This window comes from Temnothorax curvispinosus, unplaced genomic scaffold (assembly GCF_003070985.1).
Source record: "Temnothorax curvispinosus isolate PA1 unplaced genomic scaffold, ASM307098v1 QBEX01006086.1, whole genome shotgun sequence".
Lineage (NCBI taxonomy): Eukaryota > Metazoa > Arthropoda > Insecta > Hymenoptera > Formicidae > Temnothorax > Temnothorax curvispinosus.
Window position 1 is genome coordinate 363,943 of NW_020215866.1, and position 24,098 is coordinate 388,040.

Sequence of the window (24,098 nt, forward strand, 5' to 3'; positions counted from 1 at the left end):
TATTATATTCGAATAACATCACATACACAAGTTCGGTATATGGTAAAGTTAAGTACGTGGAAAACGATACGACGGAAACAAGAAGGAAACGGTAAATGCCAACGCCTATGTACAATTACGTATACACGTATCTACGTACGGTTTTCGCGTACATACTGTACAGTGCATGCACACAAGTGCACACGCGAGGCTCGAAGAGTAGGAATCGACGGCCCTGTCAACATACGAGCAGTTCGCCTCGTTGATTAGCTGCTCGCTTGTAGGTACGCTTTCACTTGCTTGCTTCACCTAAATCCAATACAATTAATTTCAATACGTTACGCAATCGAGACTGTTAATTCTTTTGCGGAAAACATTTTACGTAAAGAAGAGGGAGAGAATCTGAGTAGTTATTGAGAAAAGATCGACTTTAGAAGTCGTTATTAAAAATTTGACAAGCTATTTCTGAATGATATATATGTTATCTAATAAGTACATAATATATTCCAGAAGAAATAGAAACGTGGATGATTACTTGAAACTCGTAAAACGAAATTATCAATTAAATCGACTACTTATTCAAGAGTTCGCTTTTATAGATGACCGATATTTTTGTCCATTTATATTTTTCCATGTTTTTTGCTGTAACTTCTTTTGTACTTCTCTTATATATAGAAACATTTTATTTACGACGTAATTAAATATTCCAATATCTCAATTCAAGAATAATCTTTTATGTATTGTATAATAAATACAAACAGAAGCACTTTTTTCTCATTTTACTCATATACATCATAATTTTACGAATCTATCTATAAAACGTGCATTAAATTATATTATGTAATTAACGTAATACGAGTTGATAACACATGGAATATTCGTCGTAGAGAATATGTAAAACATTTGTATGTAACACATGGAATATTCGTCGTAGAGAATATGTAAAACATTTGTATGTAAAACCTCACATAACAATCGATCGATATTATTATCATCATCGGTGCATTGAGTTTCGATTATCTCGTTTCTCGATGCCCAACTACATCTTAATCGAATTCGCATAACGTATTCGTTAGTCTAACTTGGGCGCATATATCGCGACTTCGATATCGGGCCTCGCCAATGATTGGTTCACTTGGAGGTGGAAACTGAACCACGGCTAAATCCATGCGCGATGGTTTAACCGGGTCGAATAGTACCTCTATAATCGAAACGTTATAGCCATGCGCGGAAGTGTAGATCATGTTATACGATCGCCTCCATTAACATACATATATACTTCTACGCGGTGTGTGCGTGATTTTGCGCGAGCGTGTATCGTGCCGCGAATGCTTGCGCGATCATAGATGCATGCCATTCCATGCGGCGCGGCGGCGGTCGGCGCCGTTTTTGGCCGATAAAAGGGGAGTTCATAGAACACGGGGACTCATCAGGATATCCGAATAGCTCGTCTGGCTATATCGACATTCCGCGCGTCTCTGTATCGAAATCGATTTACTGAAAGGATCAAAGGAGATCCATGCAAATACGTTATTATGCGAGACGCTCCGGTAACCAGAAATTGATAAATATGCGACACCAGGATGCCGCATGCTAATCAATCTCGCTGCACGTATTTGCAAGTATTATGTCACGTATCTATTTTAGGAATCTATACGATTTAATACTACATTACAATAACATAGCAGAACAGATTAATAATTTTATTTTCTTCTATCTTTGGTATAGGAGTTTTATTTTTTTATCTCTTCAGATATCTATTTTCAACAAAATGCCATTTACAGAACGGTCGAAGAAATTTTAGAATGTATAAAAATAATATGTAAGTACAGATATTAGAAGTAAATTTGTAAATTTGTATTTTCACACTGCTAAAATTTCAGATTTAATAATTCTGCATTTTGGAGTGTCTACGTGTATTTATAAATCGATGGAAAACATTAAAATGAATTTACTTTAATATCATTTTATTCCACTGTTGGAGAGAATATTCTCATTTTAGCTGTATATTTATATTATAGTATTATTGTATACTACGTATACTAATTACCACGTATGTCTCTCATATCATATTTTCTGTTATAAAATCTTAATAAATTGCTTTTTATTATTGCTACCTGTGAAAATTCTCCTTTAGAACATATATATTGATACTTATATGTACATATGCAGTATAACAATTATTATACGCTAAGTGCGACTGTGAACAACAACAAAATGATGGAACTTGATAGATTTAAATTTTATGACTTATAAATATAAAAATTGCAATAAACATCTAGCCCTCGTGTAAGCGGTACCTATTTCGCATTTTCAATATTATTTAGATTTAGTTAATTGGGATTCTGCGACGAGACGGGAAGTGCTAGAAGGCTAGTCGTCGAGCATGTATCGCATCAGGAAGGGTATGCGCCAGGAATACAGTAATTATGATTCTCGGACGCATCGCATTCAGAGGGAAATGAACTTCGCGCCCGGACACGCGACTTCATTAACGAATGGCCACGCTGAATGGACCTAAACACACTAACTCCTTGATTCGGGATTCCCAGTTGTCCCCGCGGGAAAAGAGGGATAAAGAGGTCAAGAAGCATGATTAATTGCTCGTCGTCTAATTACCAATTACGACGACCGACCGAGGCGCCATTCAATGTCCTTACTTTTCCAACCATTTTCTCCTCGCGATTTATTAGACTAATTATTGTCACACGATGTTACCGTCCAACTTATTCGGAACACGAGTTCGGAATTCGCTTTCGCCGATGGAATGTACATTAATTTGTCTCAATTGTGGAAGATTGCGCGGAGAAAATTAATCCGGAATAAATTTACTTGGTACGATGCCAAGCGGAAGGTTCTTTTAAATCGATTGACGACATCGATGATTACGTTTTTATCGCGAAATATATCCTGCTTGCAATAAAACTGAGAGAATATATATATCGCAAATATATATAAAAGAAGATTGGCACGAAGTATTTAAAAAGAGCAGTGTGGTTGTTGTATAATGTTTACCTTATGTATGCTTGTATATGTAATAAGATTAAATTTGTATAAGTATGATGAGCATAATATCGAACAAAAGTAATACACACGTGATCACGTGAATAAAAATCAGAGAACTGTTTTTATAGCAAGAAAAATAGGTTTTCTCGATAAAAGTAACGTTTGATATATGTCAAATACCGCTTCGTCACAACAAAGATTGAATGGCTATTTAATGAACAATAGAATAGTGAATAATTTAATATACACGTACAAGTACACATAAGTTTGTTTCTTAGATTCTAAATAATTTATATCTGCAGGTGGCAGTGTGATCTAATGGAAAAGTGCCAGACTGAATAAATAGTGTCATAAGTCATAACTGACAAGTGAATCGCAGCAAACCTCTTCAAAAAACAGTATAAATTTCATTGTAACAAATGTCATATTATAATTGCGTTGGTTCAAAAAATTGAATTTTTGTTTTTTTTCTCTCCTGATCCTGATGAATAAAATTGTGAGCTTTTGAGTTGTGACAGGATTCTTCTCGGGGTTTAATATAATAACACGAGACCCGAAAAAGGGTCCGGGCATGACCAAGTGAATTCGTAAAGACATTATGGACGACGAAAATAAAGGTACAGTTGTTCAGCGCAATTATTCGATCGTAAAATTGTCACTAATAATTATTGTCTCCAATATATAGTTTGTTAGTTTTCTGAAATATATTTTATCCTGACCTAAAATTACTATTATTTATTTATATTAAAGTAAAAAACCACACATTACACCCCTCCCACAATAAAATTTATAATTTTTCTAATACTTTCTATATTTACAGTAGGGAAGAGTGGGCTCCCTTGAGCCACGGGGTCCAATGTGACAGTGCGAGTTTTCTGTATTAACGTTCTGCAAAATAGTGACGGTGGGTATGAAAACTTTCGTTTTCAAAACATATAACTTCCATAAAAAAATTATGCCGAAATAAGCATACATACCTTAGTTAAAAGCAGATCTGTAATTGGAGCCTTGCAAAGTAAATTTTTACTTGTCATAACTTTTTGATATGTATGGATTTCTAAGGATTCTACAGTTAAAAAAAAATTCATAAGACGTTCGTCGGGATCTAGGTTCAATACCAAAGTGCGCACAAAAACGTTTAATTGTTTTGTATCTGAAATATTTACGATAAATAATATCAATGTTCAGTGGGGTCCAATGTGACGCAGGTTGATGGGGTCCTCTATGCCACGCTTACAGAACTACACTTTTGCCTATAAAATGAAATAATTTCCATCGATATAATCATCTCCACACTTTTATTTTCTCTTTTTTTCACCCTTTAGTTACAGATCACATGTAATCGAGTCGCTGTGAGTCTTTGTTTTCAGTTTTCAATTAGATCTCTTCTACGTGTCACAGAATACCCTACCTTTCACATTACATGTCACAGTGTACCCTACGCTATGGCTCAATCGACCCCACGCTTTTGGTCCACTGTGAAAAACGCAGCATTTCGAAATATCATTATTTTTGCAAAATATTTCTGAAAATTTACTTCTTAAATCATTTACAAACAAAGTTTATTATATTAAACATCGAATCGTCTCATTTATATTATAATAAAGTTATTAAAAATCATTTTTAATGTGATTTGAAAAAACGTGGTTCAAGGGTGCCCACTCTCCCCTACAAATGTGTGCTACTATAGGGTAACTGGGGAGAAAATGCCAATGTGGGGAATATATGCCACTCATTATGTTTAACAAAGCTACAGCTAGGAGCGTTGTTGTAAATACTGTGAAATTGTTAAAAATATTATATCTGACGTTTTGCCCAAGTTTTACTTACTTCCTGTCAGTATTATAGTTTTTATGGGGTAAGTACAGTATGACAAGTATGACAACGTGCTTTTTAGAATTTTCTTAGTGTTTTATTGAAATTGTAAATAATAAAAATATTCCTTTACATGTTTTTAGACAAGAATGCCCTTCTAAAGTTAACTTACTATACATATTTGTATATGTAGCATATTACCTCCACATGGAGGTAATATGCCACTTTTGCAACACTTGTATTTCTTTCTTTTTAATAGTACCTAAAGAATCAAAATATTTCATTAAAACCATATATATAAATAACAGATAAAAGAAGAAAAAAGAAGATTAGTATGCAAAAATACCTCAAAAAGACATCAAAATAGGAAAAAAAATCATATTTTTCTTAAGTATGGCATACTCCCCCAAAGTACATGTACATAAAAAAGTACAAGAATGAAATAATTACGTTAATAAACAATCATGTGACATTTTGAAGTGTATCAACAAATGACAACGTAAAGTTGTCACGTTCCTTTACTCTGTATTCAAATCAATATCATTGAACACTGGCAGCATACGCGATCACCTGAGTATGCGGAAGGGCGCACGATAGGCGCCCAGGGCAAAGGGCTCCTCTTCCTGAAATATTTATGCGTTTGCCACGGAAAGCGTAAATATTGTATGGGCCTCGATACCGTTGGATGCGATAGGACGATAGGATATATACGTTCCGGCGAAAGGGAGGATCGAGAACACAGGCGGCAGCTCTCCCCTTTCGGCTGAATCAATTTTCCTTATTTATCACCGGCAATTGTTTTTCGATATCGCTCCCTACGGGGAACATCGGCACATTTGGCTTACGGCGCGTGTCTTGAACATCGCTGTCCATCATAGATATTAAAAATATATGAAAACGCATTCTGGATCATTTATATTGGGACATGTTTTGTGTGTCTTTTCTAACGCGTTTCAAGATAAAAAAAAACCAGATGTTTAAAATAAGATGATGAGACAAGCTAATGTGTATTTATCTAAATTATTGATATGCAAATCCATGACAAAAACATTGTCGCGTGTATTGTTACATTTGCTCTAATTTGTTTGAAGTTCTGGATTTTCTGGATTATTTTATTTACGTGTTAATTGTATATGATTATTGCAGATTAATATTTTATGTCTTTGTTAATATTTTCAATCGTATAATTGGTCATTAAAACAATCACATAATTGGTCATTAAAACAACGTGATAATTATTTATTTTCTGAAAAATTGAAGAAGAAGAGAAAGAGAGAGGGGGGAGAAAGAGAAAGCAATGTAAATGATTGTGTCCTCATACAAGGTAAGACTACATGAAAGCATATAAATTATATTTTTGAGATATTATTAAGTATTTTAAATTTAGAAGAAAAGCTTCGTCCAACGTTCACTTAATCCTCAAACGTGTCTCGTCAGCCTCGTCACTACAGGTCTTGGCACGTCGCGCACTTTTCCATAAGCTCCAGCTCTAGAAAATCCTTACTGAAAGAAAAAGATAGAGCTCCCCCATTAAGTAAAATGCCGAACAAATAAGGATTTTCCCTTGAAGCGAAGTACCTTTAGCTTTATCGGAAGTCAAACGAAATTCGAGGAGGCGATGCGGAATAGCATGCACTAACAGTGTCTTACTTTATTCATCGAAGAACGTTACTTACATGTAACACAATCTCATTTGTAGCTTCTTATATATTTCCGTCATATCATTTTTTTCATTAAACGTTAACATTGTTTTTTTAATAGAGAGAGAAACGTAATCTTATATATTGACATTATATATCGTAAATGTAATTTTTCCGTAAATGTAATTAATTGAATATAACATGATGGCGTATGTTATATTACATTTGTCCAATATTTAACGGGAATAAATGGTACATTAAAATTAACGTTAAACGCGTTAATTATGAATAGCATATTGACATATGGCCGTATTGCTCGTTATGGACGTTATGATAATTAAGTGGACGCTTTATTGTGTCCTGATTTGATAATCGGGTTTGGCTTATGACAAAGCTATATTACGTTAATGGTCCCCTCTTTCTCTCTTTTTCTCTCTCTCTCTCTCTCTCTTCCCATCTCTTTACTTCCTCCTTTATAATAGATATAAATTATTCTCATTATTTTCATCTTACGTATTCTTGCTATTTTCTTTTGATAAGGCACTTTTCTTTCATAGAAATAATAATGCTACGCGATAGACAATACAGAGGTAAATGTACCAATAACATATTTTGAATGCGCGAACACATTGTCTTGCGTAGAAGATGACATCGTTCAACAGGAATTTTCTTCAGGTTTATTGTCTCACAGTTTACGAAGCACGAGCTTCGTTCGTTGCGTCTCCACATAACTACGAAATTCAATAAGATACGCAATGTCGGTATGTATATTTATAGTTTATACATAAATTGTGCTTGTGACGTTCGCTCTAATCCATGAATATCTCTTTATTATATAAGATAAAAACTCAACTGCGGAGAATAATGAATTAACTAAATGCATCGTTATAGATCTAACGAAACTCAGAAAAGTTATTTTCTCATATCAGAGAAACGTATACAACATCGAATATCTAATATTTACTGGAATAACATCGTCTCTCGAGAAAATTATCAGTATATCATTATAAATTTAGTTTTAATTTATGATCCGCCAGTTCTCGGTATTAATACGTTAGTTATTTTATTATTTTCAAATTGATCGATTCTGCAAATTAAGTCGATATTTATTTTCGTGTAGAGCGCGCGAACGAGACGAGGCAAAAAGTGAGCAAATATACGTGAGTAAGTGCCGTTCCATTTCATGTATATCGTACGAATTCGGTCCTCCGCTACATAAAGTCCAAATAACTCTCCCTCGCTTTCACCATTTTCCATCGGTGCACGTTCACCTCAGATGTCGTCTCGCTAACAAGTTGGCTGCGAAGTCGTGTCTAACTTGATTAATGGAATACTTGACTTATAGTTACGTAATAACCGAGCCTTCGTCCTTTAACCATGTACTTCATCACTCTCGTCGGCACTCGACATGTCAATGATGATCACGTCGAAAGTTCGCCCGAGAACTAAATTAAAGATCACGAAGGTGGATTTACGTGTCCATTACAATTCGCGTGATATTTTGTGAAAGTATTTGATTATATATATATATATATATATATATATGTATGTATGTATGTGTGTGTGTGTGTGTGTGTGTGTGTGTAGTTGTACGAGTATAGTACGTCCAATTTGTAGCGTGACAAAATTTTATCCTCTCCCAATGCAGCCATAACATTATCGATAAATAATAACGATTTATGCCAAGCGATTTACCCCGAGGTATTGTATCGCAATTAGGTTTCTGTGGTCAATCAAAAATGTAAACATGCGCGATTGTCACATGAATTTACTCGCACGCGTAGCGTATAGCGTGTTTTACGAAACAATTATCGCATTTTATATATTATATTGTACATATTATTTTACGCATTATATATAAATTATTTATGATAATTGTGGAAGCGTATTTCGTCAATATCTTGCATTTATTTAACGCTATGCGTGGTATTCTATATATTCTAGCTCAGATAAGTTGATAAGTTTCTTCCAGCGTATGCGAGGTGACTTGAAAATTTCTGAGATATATTCGAAGTTTACAGTCTCGAAATAGTCTCGGTAGTTACTAAGCTACCACGACTGAGCCTTCCAGTTTCCAGGTTCCAATTCTGATATAATTTACCTTAAGTCGCCGTCTGTACTAAAAATTAAAGCTATTTGAAATAAGACTATATAGAAACAAATTATTTGAAATATAAGCTGTTTCAAATAAGACATCAGTATTTGTCTTGAATAATGCGTCGCTTCGATTCTTAATCGTCAAATTGCATAAATAAGACGTGTGTAGATTTAATGGGAAACAGGTCACACGTAAAAACATTACGGCCTGAGACTTTACGACAACGGTGGCCATAAAAAACGCGAGTGTTCGGCTTTATTAACTCTGCGCAGTTAAGTCTTTTTATATCTACTTAAGAAATTGGTCCTTCCACGCTGAAATCCCGACGATATTTAAGCCATGAAACTATAGCTTAACTACTTCCTGACCTTGAGCCCTGGAGCTTTGTCGGAGCTCTCTGGCGCAGATGCTACCGTGGTTACCGAAGCAACCGTCGCGGCAACTTGCTACCGATTTTTCAGAGCGTGCAGGAGGGTATTTCTCGTTAAATTTAAATTCGGATAAATTAAGGGAGGCGGCGCCTTGTGGAAAAATAAGATTGGAGCCGCCGTGTAGGTTGGTATAAGAAAGTCGTCGTTCTCTCTCCATCTACCTTTCCTGCGCATTCTCTCTTTCTCCTTCTCCTAGCTTCCCCAACTAAAGGGCAATGGATAAGTTCGCCGGAAGAGAGGTTGGGCCATCGGATACAAGGGTATTTTTAACAGAGTTGAGGTAAAGATTTGCATAGACAATAAGGGCTCCGCGATATATTGCGAGAACTTTTAACGTGCGAGCCTTCTCTCTAAGCTTCGCTCACGGTATGAATAAGCCGTAAATAATTTTCCATTCGACTTTCCCTCTCGAAAAGCCTGGAGTTGATTCCTACTGCGAAGGGATTCTCGACAGAACTGATGTTCTCTGCAACATCATAGTTTTAGATTCGGATCTTTTATGAAACGACTCTCAGCTATTTCATATTTCTCATTATAAGAATATATTGGCAAAACGTAATACTTCTAATAAAAAATATACTAAATAATAGCTTTTGATATAAATTATTCTTTTCTTCTTTTAGTATGTATTAAACTTGCTATTTTCCTCATTACAGACAAGAATTATTTAGTATCATCTATAAGTTAGAACTTAAACTTTTTTTATCCAAAAAGAAAAAAATATTACCGTAATTACATAATAGCTTATGATTTTAGCTTTATAAATTTAATCAAAATTTAACTTTGTGAGTACTCTTGCACGTTATAAGATACAATCATTAATTTGTTCTATATTGTTCATAAAATTAAAGTTTAATAGTAATTTATAGATTTATAAAATAGCATACTCCCTCTCGCGCTGGCTGGACGTACCAATAAATGCCTGGAACGTTTTTTGCTAAATTGTCGGAGCAACTGTGGAAAAGCCCGACTTGATTCTGACCAAGGGTGGAAACCCTAGACGGTTGAACAATTTCCCGAACGGCGGCGCCACGAACTACGAGGGGTAAATTTCATCCCTTCAATCGCATCGCCATCAACCGCCCGTAACTTTATTTTTATCATTTAAAGATATAAATTGATATAATTTTTTAAATTATAAAAATTCTTTATGTTTAATGATTGTTATCGTGGGAAATAATATTATAAAATTAATCAATTGATCGATAGTTTATATCTCCATTCTCCGAGAAATTATGTTACTTGTACGCAATAAAATTTTGCTTTCTTTTCCTCGCACATTGTTTTCGCCTTTCATTTATCTTTTTTAATAGTTGTATAGAAGTTAACGACGCCAGATAATTAACAAGCCGAGTGCGGATTTATTTAATCTATCCCGCGTACGTTCAATTTAAAATTCAATAAAAATTTATGAGGCCCATTTGCTGCTCACGATTACCCCCATAATTACTGATTCCATCTACACGGGTTGCAACGCCGTATGTGTCGGTATTGGAGAGGTTTGGCGGGACTATCGATCTCCGCAGGTCCCGCCAGTGGCACAACCTGCAAAAGTACATCGGCCGATTCGCCGAGAAACGGAGAGGACGGGTCGCGAGAACGGCGTCATTACTCAAATTCTCATTAGCAGCGCTAGAGCCGAGCCATCCAGCGAGTTTACTAATTAACGCAGCCAGGGTGGTCCCTTAATATTAGAAGGAGGATCTCCACAGAGAGAAGACGCGACAGTAGGATATATCGCTGCCAGTTTTCATTAGCGAGGAGACAAATTCACGATCGACGTGGCTGATTGAAGGTTACTTATAGTTCCTCTGCGTCCGTTTATTTCTCCTATTAATTAACGAGAGCGTAAATTTCGCGAAAAAGCTTTATTTTAGAATCAGATGTGTATTTATGATCCTCTATAATGAAATTAGTTTTTTTTATAAATAATGAAATTGTTATAAATATTAGAAAGACGTAATTAAACTAGAAGTAAACATATTATGCTTTATTTTTGCGACTAATAAAATAATTATAATTAAAGAATAAAATATTTAAAATAAAACATAGATAAAGCTTCAATACGTACTAAAAGAAGATCGAATAAGTTATTTTTTATTTATTCTGCGGTCGTAAAATTCATTAACTTTTCTGAAAATTCTAAGGCATTCTATTACACGAGAGTGATGGAAATTTCTGCGCGCCTGCTGTGACGGTTTGTAAATAGGACTTTGAAATGAGATCTCATTTAGCCCATTAGAAACTGACTGAGCTATGCACGCTTCTCGTGTGTAATTTACACATTTGTACACTTCCAGAACCCTTTTAATTGATACTAGGTTCTGTTGTTTTCACACATCGGAAACTGTATTTTATACTATTTTAGCTAATAATAAATATCTAATTATTTCTATCACTGCATGTCATTGTCAACGTTGCTAATTATCAAATATTTTCTTTTGCGTGCAATCTATGGATGCTTTCCATTTAGTGACACAAGTCGACACAAACGTCGTTGATCGTTCTTGGCATTCAATAAAGTGACAAAGACAGAATGATACTTGTGTCGACTTGTGTCACTAAATGGAAAGCACCTTATATTATTCCATTTTTAAAAATATGTAAAAAAAATAAATACAAAATTTAATAAAAATCAATCTCTCCAACTGACTAAAGCATCTAATATTTTATATCATATTCTATCCCTGGCTATTCAAGAGGAAACAGAGTTAATCTCATGCCCCGCGACTATCAGCCTCAAAAAAGCGTAGCATGCCCCGGAGGTGTATTTCTCTTTTTCCCGTGTACTCGACAACGTCACAGGCATGTATACGATGTCATAAAAATCGCGCGGCGCAGAGGATTCTCAAGAATGGAGTATTGCTTTCCAGATATCCTATACTCGTAAAATAGCCTTAATGCACCCCGCTTGCAACCGGTGCTATCGATCCTCGCTCTTCGGAGACGATGTTACTACACGTATGCCGTCGCTGGCGCACCATAGATGACTGTGCATTTCGTGTATGGCAACACATATTACGGTAGTTACTATGTCACAGCGTATCTTACCTTCTGCCTCCTCGCTGGAATTCGCACGAATCTAAATAACATAGCACACACCCGCAAGCAAGAGTCTTAGAAATCTTGGAATCTCTCGGAGAAATAACGATGGAGATACAACGCTCAAAAAGTTAACAATATCGATGATTCACAAACTGCTTTCAAGATATTAAGCAACATAGTTATTAAAAAAATCATCACATTATATAATTGCATTTGTAATTAAACATGCAAACAAAATGATGAAATACAATATTGATATTAGGAACGGCTATTGTATGTGAAAATATACTAAACATTCAACAAAATAGCTTCCTAGGCAGCAGATAAGGCAAAATTATATCGGTTTATTCTACTTTTAAGAAGTAGATGCATATTCTTTCGCAGCGTAACAACGATACAAAGTGCGACGTGAGCAATAGCACCGTCGGTAGTCCTTACAAATGTGCGCGTTTCCGTTGCACTGTACGATATCTAGACACTTGAATAGCATCATGAACAGTCTCATGAGGTCGCGTAGCATGTTTTCTACGGCATGATGCAGCGTTCGCCTGAAAAATACCTCATTGGATCACTACTTTTTTTATTTACCGTTTTCTATTTTTTTCTTCGTCCGTTTTCTCCCTCCTACCTTCTTCTCCCTCCTCTCTCTCTCTCTCTCTCTCTCTCTCTCTCTCTCTCTCTTTCTCTTATACCATAGTGAATGATTAACGATCGGTGGCACAGAAAAGAAGCGGACGAATAAAAGTGCACGGTTTCCACCCCACCTGCCCATGCTCTCGCATGGAATTTTGCTCTTTCGCGTGTGCCTGACATGTTTCCACCGTGTTTGCTCGACTATTAATGCTTGCCGCGAAATAATAACGATATAAATCATCTAGCTTGGCTGAAGAGCGATTTGTCGCGGTGAAATGAGATCTGTCAATATATTGTCTCTCGGTAATGTTCAAGACAAAATTACATTCTTTTTAATCAAAATAATCTAATCCGATCAAGCATGATTTGATAATTAGAAAGAAAGGAAACAGTTATTTTCCTATAAATTTCTAATAAATATTGGAGATTTTGTGATGTCTGTTAAACTTATAATAAAATTATAAATAAATTTATATTAAATAAAATCTTGGTTTTTCAATCATGTCTCATTTTTTCGTTTGTCCTGATATGTATACCTATAGGAATTTGCGTTTCATAAGAATTTGCAGTACTATGATTACTATGATATGCGTGGTTTTCAAATTAGATATTCAGCATATTCTGAATAGCTTCTGCATGCTTAGATTGATGTTCTCCAGAGCAATATCGTCATAAAGGGCAACCCATTAATCATTACGGCGGCGTTAACTTCACCCTCAAAACAAACTCTAGCTTCAACCTTCGCAGCCTGGAGATTCTGTCATCCAGATTTATCCCTAACAGAATGTCCAAATTTTCAATCGCTGTCTTAGACGTGATATACTTTGTTTTAATTCAATGTTATTATCTCTACAAGTTTCTTTTTCTTGTCAAAAATTAAGAGAGTATAATAAGAAAAGATAGATTTATTCATGTTATTTATAACAGCTACATAATAGCTGTTATAATTATATTACGTACAAAATTAAAAAATAATATCAGCACTAATTAAACAGCATCAAAAATTTTTATTACAAGTTCCATGCTCTCAACAATCTATGTAGTGTCGATAAAGAAACGTGCAATCTTTTATGCAGATAAAGTTTGGAGCTTTCATAAAAAAAATTAGAAAAGTGCCTTAATTAAAAGAATTATAAAAGAATACATATTTATATAAAAAACCATAAAATTATAACGAAAAAACCAATTTAAGCAAAAACAAATTTAATAAACAAATAACAAAAAATAAAGAAAAGAGCAGAATAAAATTTTCACAAAAACGCTGATTCCTAAGATTTGTGGTAAAATATACAAGTGTAAAAACACTCTCTAAGATTCTTGACTGTAAGAATAAAATAGTTTGTTAATAGTCGAGGCTCAAAAGTGCTCACTTAAACTCCGAAGTATTCGTGCGTAGTTGTATATCTAATTACAGTTTGTAATATTTAAACAAAAAATTCGTAACAACTGTTTCTACGTTTTGTGCCAAAATGTACAAGTGCACGGGCATTCTCCAAGATTTATTACGTTAAATGAAACAAAGCTCCTTAACAGATGAGGCCCGGAAGTGCTCCGTTCGATCCGATGTATCCGCGCGAACTTGCACATGTAAGATAAAAAATTCCTAACAACTATTCCTGCGTTTTGTACCAAAATGTATATGTGCGCGGACAATCTGTAAGATAACGATAAGAGAGTAATGGTTTATTAACGTTCGAGGCCCAAAAAACTCGATGTATTCGCGCGTTTTTCTTTTTTGTTGTTGTATTTATTATGTCTTTATCTACATATGTTTCTTTGTATAATCCTTTTTGATTAAGACAAATTTATAATTTTTGCTCCAAGAACGCTTCAAACTTCAGCTACACGGAAAAAAAGGATTAGCAACTGGAGCTAAAACTTAGCTGTGACAGCTAAGATGTGTCGCTATTCTAGGGACAGCTAATGTTGTTGCTGTCCCAGCTAAATTTATTCGCTATTTAAACTTAGCTACTATAGCAACAAATTTTTGCTACAACAGATCAAATGTCGCTTAGCTAAATTATCTACTTTAGCTACTTAGCTTATTAGCTAAGCCTTTAGCTTATTAGCTACTTTTTAGCCGCTTGTGCTAAATTACGCTTTCTATTTCAGCTAATAAATTTTTACGTGGCAGCTAATTACTTTTTCCTATAATAGCCAAAGTTTAGCTACGATACTAAGGTGTTAGCTCTTACAGCTAAGCTTGATTCAGCTACTGGAATTTAGCTACTATTGCAAACTCATTTTTTTCCGTGTACAAAATCTTCTTCGATAATTTTAAGTAAAAACAATGCATATTAACGTAATATGTTGAAGCTTTTAGAGCTAGGAAGTTTTTAGAGTCAACGAAGCGGGTGGTCTGCTTGAAAATCATTAGGCCGGTGTTACTGATAATGGTACCCCGTTAGCAGTGGTATTGCGGAAGGAAGATAGCAGACGCGACTCTTTAGTGTCGGCGGATGAAACGGAAAGAGGGTGAAAGGGAGGCTCGCACCTTCCTCACCGAGATAAAACGTATAGCCTCCATCAAAGTATTCCGTTCTTTTTACGACACGTTCTATTTAAGCATTTCAAATGCAACCGTGGCGATTTGCGTTTTTTCTCTTGATATTTCTCTTCACCGGCACTCAGCCGACTGATTTCAAAGGTTTTAATGGCGCGGGTGAAACGGACGTATAGCAAAATTTAAGCTTTTCTTTTCATCTTTTGTTCGCGATCATGCTTTTAACAAATGATTACTAAGCTAAATATATGTAGTCATGGAGTAAATGAGTAATGGCCGATTATGTAGCTCATTATATATAGCTGATTAAATATCTTAATCGATCTTCGGGGAAAAAAATATTATAATTTTATCAAATTAAACATAAAACTATATTTCTATAGAAAGTATGTCGTTGAAATATAATAAAATGCGAAATAATGCAGAATAATTGCTTTCGAGATATATTCATATAGCAAATGTTGCCATGTATGTTTATTACCAAACGCTACAGCGAAAGAAGTTAGTCGATACAGCAGATATACTTTGCATCGGTGGGTGAAACTAGAGAGATGCAATAGCATAGAGAAATTCCAGAGAAAGACAAAGAGAGCGAGGAGTGTGAGGATTGTGCTGGGCCACCGAGGGGTGCCAGCAACCAATAGGGGTTGCATAATTCATAGCCCTAGCTACACCCGTCCCGGAATTGCGCTCCGCTTTCGTTGTGTGTTTGCGTAGTGTCAGAACAATATCGTCTCGCGAAAGTTTTGCGGTACCGAGAATGCGATTTACGTCTAAATTGGCAAGGTTACAACGCGGTTACTACAGTTTATACGCGCTTGCACTGCTGCCGCACAAGCACGAAAGAATGCACACCGGTGACGTAATATACGTACACGTAACAAGATGCGACATAAAATCGTCGAATTTGTAAATGCATGATAGTGCTGCAATATATCAGCAAATGAACATTATCTTCCGTACAATCAGTTATAAGAATATTTTGTAAAAATAATAAAAATAACGTTTATAACCCAAAATAATTATAGAATTATTTTTTAAAACACATTATAGTGAAAAAGCAAAAAGGATGCAATAACGGAATATCTTAATCCCTAACGTATTCTTGTTTACAACGTACTGCAAATAGATAAAAATATTTATGTTATTAATAACAATGGCGTATTAGAGCATAATGCCGTAGCATTCAAAATAATGGAGGTGACTTAAATCTCCGCGGAGACGGTAAAATTCCCTTTTGCGGTGACAAGAAGAAAAAACCCATGGTCCAATAGATATAGCTTATATACAGTAATAATAAAGTATTGATTGTGTAACATTGTGCAGTGCAAACGAGAATAACATCGAGTGGTCCCGGTTCACAAAGAAGATTTTACGCTCCATGAAATGTCAGGTAACTTAGTAACAGCTATCAAGCATTTCTTTACGATGCACATAAACGATACTGAATTTCTTATTAACTTTAGCGGACTGGATATTCAACTATAAATTGGCCACGCAACAAAAAAGTTACCCGGTCTGCAATATGAAAATGGCGATCATCATTATTTATAAAATTACCGCGTCCGTAATCGTAATAAAATTATAAGTTCGATTTCAATAAACAATCTCTTTGCAATACGTACTTTGCTTGAATGTATCAAGAGACACGACAACAGTGTCTCGCGCCAATAAGCGCTCGCAACACGGGCAGTGGAGACCGGAAGTGTCTCTATACCTCAAGCATCGAGTAGAGCGGAAACATGATGGTCATATATAAAAAACAGCTAAGCAGATGAAATTTTTAATAGGCTTAATCGATTGCTTAGGGTTATATTATACAACAAAAGTGTCTCTATTTTTTTCTACATCGAATATTAAATACCTTGAAGTTACTTTGTTAGTAGTGACAATATTTGGTGAAATTGGTTGTGGCATATTTCTAAGGCTGTATCCCCATGCATGGAGAAAGAAATAACGGAACAGAATTAAAACGAAATTACTCTGATTAGCTAATCTCTAGATGGGATATTAGTCAATCAGAGTAATTCCGTCTTAATTCCGTTTTGCTATTTCTTTCTCCATGGGAATGCACCCTAAATCTAATGAATAATTTAAATTCACGCGAAGCGCGCACTTTGGACAGTTCGAGTCATATAAAATCAACACATTACTTATAAAACATTCGATACTACAATAATATAATTAATGTTTAACAACGTTAAGTTTTTCTGACGAAATGTTCTTTTAAAATGCATAATAAAGAAAACAACTATCATGATAAACACAATTTTTTTTGCTCAATACAATCAAGTTCTTTTACATTAAATATTTTATTATTCTATTAAGTGATAAATGAATTTAAAATTTTGTGTGATAGGAAAATTAAATTTCATAATGTGTATAAACTCATGCTCACATTGGTGCGACGTCTGATAACACTTCTTTTATAACAAAAAAAATGAAGACAACATTGTTTCACACAATAGTTATTTTGGGGCGCGAACACTTGGCATTTTTTTTACCTTTTTTTAAACAAGTATTTTTATGATATTTATAAATACACAGAGTGTACCGAGACAAACGAGCTTTTTTAGGACAATTAAAACTGAAAAAGTCTTTTGCGCGCGGCGTGATCGCGCGACGCGACGTCTGCGGTAGCATTAGCGGAAAACTTTCGTTCCTTTTGTGGCACGTTTGCCGGATAAATCCATTCTGCGGTCAGGTTTCGCTTTCATCTGTATGTCGAGAGGATAATGGTTGTATTCCCAAACGGCCGTAGCAGCGAGAGACTCGCTAAAAGAACGCGGCAAAGTGAGCCACACAGACGCCGATATATGGCCGAAAGAGCGAACTCGCGCTGCTCTAAATCTTTTACACCAGATGCGAAGATGATCAAAGGATTCTTTCGTCCAAGTACGTGCACTTTTTACTTACACATCGTAACTGAGATATATAAGGGAAAAAGATGTTACACGTTTCTTTCCTAAAACCCCCTATGTCGTTACAATTTTATTGCCTCTGTATATATACATATATACACATGTACATACATATATAGATACGTATATGCACGTTATACATAACAATATATATTGTTGCGCCCGAGACTCGCGTAATTTCCAAACCCCGCACTCGCGCGTGGTCCGCGCACTCCCATACACGCAGAAGTAAAGGCACACGGCTTACGGTAATAAACTATAGTTTATTCAGTAGCACTGTACAACAAAGTGCAATGTAACATGTCCGAACGGCACAATAGCTTAAAATGGCCAAAATCTCCATCTCCGTTTATCCCGGAGAATGCTTCGACTAGAACCTAAGGTCGAGCGCGCACTGTAAAAAAATTCTGTAAAATTTACAACTATTATAGTGGGTAATTTGAGACCCACTATAATAGGTGTAAATTTCCACACATTCTTAATTTGTGTAATTGTAATACAAAATTACTTTTTCCTTCCGTACTGTAATTTTGTAAAATTACAACTATTATAGTGGGTCTCAAAATTACCCACTATAATAGTTGTAATTTTACAGAATTTTTTTACAGTGCGGTCATAACAGTATATATACGTATATCGTCTATAAATAAACAATATCACTTATGTGTATTTTTTTCCAAATGCACTTTTTGGCTTTAGGATTATTCCGTATCATTATTCTACAGAGTAAGGTCGTAAATGATCATACATTTTATTATAAAAATAAGTTTCATGTTCATTCAAGAATGTTTTTTACATAGATAGTTGTTTGTATATTCCACTTTTGGCACAGTTTCTTTTATCTCTGCTGAAAACTTTACTAATTGTCACATAAGCGATAAAGAGTGCAAGAATCTGGTACCCAAATCACTGGTTGATGGATTAAATTCGGTGGCAATTAAATTTTTACGCTATTAAAGAAAATAGTGCGAGAAATAGCTTGCAATTTCGAAAATGTAATAGTCAATCTATCGCTATGTCATGAAAAATAAAGAATAGTCTTTTTTATTTTTTACCTTTTTAACGAAAGATAAGACTTAAATATTTTAAGTCCTTGATAAGGGCCAGATTATACTTGAAACGTCGTGAGTTTTAATAAATGAGAATTGGCCAGTCGGGTCGCTTAATTTTTTATTTTATTTTTAATTATTATTTACCGGTGAAGCAAAGGTTATTATCATTATTTTTAAATATTTTAGATAAATCTTTTATTGAAAGCAATTAATATACGTATAATACGAATATACTATAACACAAATAATTTGGTGTGAATTCTAGAAAATAAAATATACCTACACGTGAAAGTTTACTTTGGCCTACATATTTCCTGGTTTTTGTATTTCAATATAGGAAAAAGATATAAAGGAGCGACTTCAAAGCTTTTGACCCTCTTTACTTGTAAAAACATTCCATCAGTACTCGTGGGAATAAGGACCCCATATGTTACATTCAAAAACTTAAATCAATCTTTAATTTTATCAAAATATAAAATATCTTTTCTCACATGCGAGTTGAACTAAACCGAAGCGTAAAACGAATTCATTATTTAATTAAATATTATATTACTATGGATATTAATTAATTATTTCAGGATGTGTTACATGTCAAAAATCTTACTCAATATAAAAAAAAGATAGGCTTTCTTTTCTTTTATATATAGCAAATTAAATAAAATATTTAATTTCTTTTATTACAAAAGAGATGTATTCGGGATCGTTCTATATTCTGGATTTGCGGCATGCAAATTCATTCGTCTCGCCTTGTTTTCGCTCTCGTGTTCTTGCACAAAATTCAACGACGAAGTTCGCAGTTTATATAGTTTTCTGAAGTTTTTCGAATAAAGTAATAAGAATAAATCAAAGGCACAAGCAGATGGTGGCTGACAAGGATGTTGCGGAAATGAGATGGGATGGATAATCCCATGGGTGTTGACGGAGGCCCAGCAGATATACGGCGGGTGTTAGTGCCTACCCAGATCGTATTTGTTTTTGACTAACAAGTCCGCACATCTTATATCCGATAAAGATTTCTTCTGACGTATGTGCCTGCTTACTGCTAACTTCCGCATGGTAACTTGATCAGACATTTCTGAACGACGAGTATGTTAGAAAAATTATTTCTAGAGCAAAATCTATATTGCAATAAATATATATATCTTAAAACGCATACACTTTAAGTGTGTATATAAGTATATGTAATTCTCAATGTATCCGAATTGCATCTTTTTTTAAGAGATGTTGAACAAATTGACAATTATATTTTTGAAATTGCAATCTACCTCTCACTCTCTCCTTTTCCTTTGACAGCGAATTTAATTATCATTCAAATGAGTTCATCAGTCGCGATTTAAGGGATGGATTTTTAGCGCAGTCAAGGTATTCGCCGTCATCGACATTGTTCTTGCTTTACGGCCGAGTCTAGACCACCCTCAAGCTAGACGAAAGTTTCACGACGTCCTCCTCTCTCCTATTTCAACATCCCAGAGAGAACCTTCGTTCCCTTCACCTTTTGTTTTCAGACCGGGCCGCGAGAGCAATAAAACCTTATTATACCCGACTGGAATTTCAATGGCGCGAGCGTAGTGCATGGTGGACGTGGAAACGCGAGCCAAAGAGGGCTGCGAACGATGTGATCGATGGGGACATACGTCAACCTAGCAGGACGGACAGGACGTCGACGCGGAGACAAGATGAGAGACACGAGGGAGGTGAGAATGTCAGAACGAAAGGAAGAGAGGAAGAAAAGGTGGATGCGAGTCGGAAAGAGGGGTGCACGCGGACTGCCAGGTGGCGGGACAACACCTAACTTGAATACAAATTATCCTTCCGCCCTTCCATTGCTAATCTTACGGCGCTTCATCTCACGAACTGATGCTGCCAATCATGTCGACCTTCGTGGATTATCGTCGTCGACGAGGCACCGTCAGAGCACGTAATTCGCGATGGATTATTGCGTCGCGTCGCCTCAATCATATCATCGATTCCTTCGCGGAAATTACAAATGTAATCGCGTGATTCCCTAAGAGATTCACGTTGCACTAGGTATTGTTTCGAGAAGACGGTAAAAAGTAAAATTATTTGTGTAATATCTAATAAAATTAATTAAATGTTTGAAAAATATAATTAAATAGATACGGAATAGATTGTATTAATATATCCACTAACTATAATGTAACTAATAAATGTAATGTATTAATAAACAATTTAATAAGAAATCGGTGAAAATTATAAGATGTCTGAAAATAAATTTAAAACATTCAGTGTAATATTGTTAATCAAAGAAAATGCGGATAATGTTTAATCAATATATGTCCGTAAAGAAACTACATCGCAGATGTTGTAAAGCTTGTCGTGTTCTATAATCATAAAATTACGGGTAGAAACACTGAGAAAAAAATTTTGTAGATCCAAGAAAATATTTCTTTGAATAGTCCTAATAACATATTTACTTAATATAATACACATATTTATTTAGAATTAGATATTTTTACTTAATTTAAGAAATATTTTCTTGGATCTCAAAATTTTTTTCTCAGTGAAGAAATGCTGTATTTTGCAAAATATCTCATTAACTTTAAATCGTATTAGCGTGTCATAAACTGCACAGAAAAGATTATCAGCGAACCCGCAAAGATTCTACAGGCTCGAATATCATTTTTAGTCACGTTTTGGAGAAAAATTAATAAAAGCGCATAACGTACTTCTATGTATCGTATACGACATCGATACGTGACCCACTGAATGGACGCGTAGTAGAAATCGAAACTGCCTTTCATAAATCTCGCCTGTAATCTGACAAATCCGGTGCTAATACGTCAAGAGACTCGTGCCGTTCGCGAGGTGATGGTGTATGTCGCGCGCATGCGATGCAATATTGTCCGCGAAAGCCTCTATTGTTCGGCCATTCGCATCAATCGGCGGCAGAAGCCAATATAGCCGCCCGCCCGCCCGGCATATATGTGAGCGCGCGTGTCTGTGTCAAATGTTCCGCCACAGATCCGAGCATTGTAATGGTTTGTTTAATACGACATTAGAAATTTGTTTCCGCCGACAGCTGCGAAGGCTGCGGCCATTGTGACGGCACAATGGAAACGCCTCGAATTCCCCGCGGTGTTCGGATAGGGTGGGATAAAGAGAGAAATTTTCGTACGCGTATATGTCGGATAGAGAGGTGCGGCGGGATCGTCCGGGATGCAGAATGGAGGATAAATGCCTTGATCCGACCCTCGAACGAGTCCCCGAACTACGCTTAGCTCCTAGTGCACGTGTGCCATGCCGTTTCTTCATCTCCACGGTACCGTTTCCTCGGAAATCTATATTTAAAATTAAGGTACTACTCTCTCGCATCTACGTCTATCACCTTCTATGTATCCTTCGTCTGTTCAAAGAAGTGTACGCTATTCTTGGATTGGACGGAAGTAACCTGCTTGGATCGATGGAAGTTATCAAACAGCTGTCGATGGCGATTTTGAATGAAATTGAATTTATAACTATATCTTTTAGAGCAGAACGTTAAAGCAAACATATGGATATTCTAGAATTTTTTAGAAATAAAAAGTGTTTTCACGCATTCACGGCTATGAAATTGACAATAAGAGGAAATAGAAACTAAAATTTGGACAAAATTGTCCACATTTTGAGCGACGAATTAAACGAGTAAACGGAAAATGAATATATGAGTTACATGCGATCTAGAGTTCAAGCCGAAGTACATAGAACTTTCGTACTTTCCGTCACTTCGTATAAAGTTTCGTAGATCGATCGATATTCTCGCAACTTTCTTCGCAGCGCACACGCGAATCCCCCCTACACAGTCGCGTTCTAGCCCGTTCATACTCCTCGGAGGTAGACGCTTTTCCAATTTTCCAGCAGCCATGAACGGGCTGGAACAATTTAGGTAACGTCGAGTCTGATCAAATAATATGGAGAACTCAGTCTCCGATATGGAGAGCGCAGTCTCCTTTTATGATCGTGTTCCAAATAGGTTCACTCGAATGAGCACCGCGCCACGAGACGATAGATTTTTCCTTCGGAACGTGCCTCTATCGCTGAATATCTCACCGAGTCTCATCTTTATGCTCTGAACGGCCCATTCTCGTCGATTACATCTTTTCGCGTCTTAAACGCATCTAAATGAGAATTCAGTATCGATGATACACGTTTGACCAGTTACCAACCAAGCAAAGGAGATCGTTAGTGCGTTAAGAAATGCGCTTTACGGCATGCCAATATATGCGCGCGTTAAATCATCAAAACAATTAACATATTAACTGACCGAGAACATCGATTGGGGGGGGAGGGAGGAAAGAGACACGGCAGAAGCGGCCCGAGAAGGGTCCCTAAAGTATGCCAAATGAATCGGAGCCCGGGCGCGATGGAACGCTTATCTCAGGAGAAATCTTGATTTAACACTGCCGGATGTTCAACCGGAATGCAACCCGTTGGCTTAACGAGTCGTCAATGAATTAATTGATATATGTAAATCACGTTAGGAAGGGCGAGAACGTTCGGGCGAGATGAAATGCGTACATCCGGTGGAATCGAGGTAATCTAAGGGTGCGTGTCCACCTGCGAGTAAGAACTCTCGAGAGCAAAAAGAGAGAAAGAGAAAGAGACTCTCGAGAGTATCTTTCTCTCTCTCTTTCTTTTTGCTTTCGAGAGTTCTTACTCTCAGGTGGAGACGCACCATTAAGGCGAGCATCTCTTATCGATAGAAACATGTCAGAGAAAATGTTATTATCAATAGGCGGTGCAATAAAAAGTACAAACGCAGCTGCGTTTGTATTTGATGTTTCGATCATGCGGCACGTAAATATTTATTGAGCGGTTTATGTTATGCGGAAACATTTTTTTTTTATATTCTTAATCATGTCGTTATAATCACACGGCGAACAGTCAAACATACACACGTGGCAATTTGCGGGGAAATATAAATCACGACAGTCAATTGGTGTGCCGGTGTGCACTATCTTTATACATCGAACTCGGC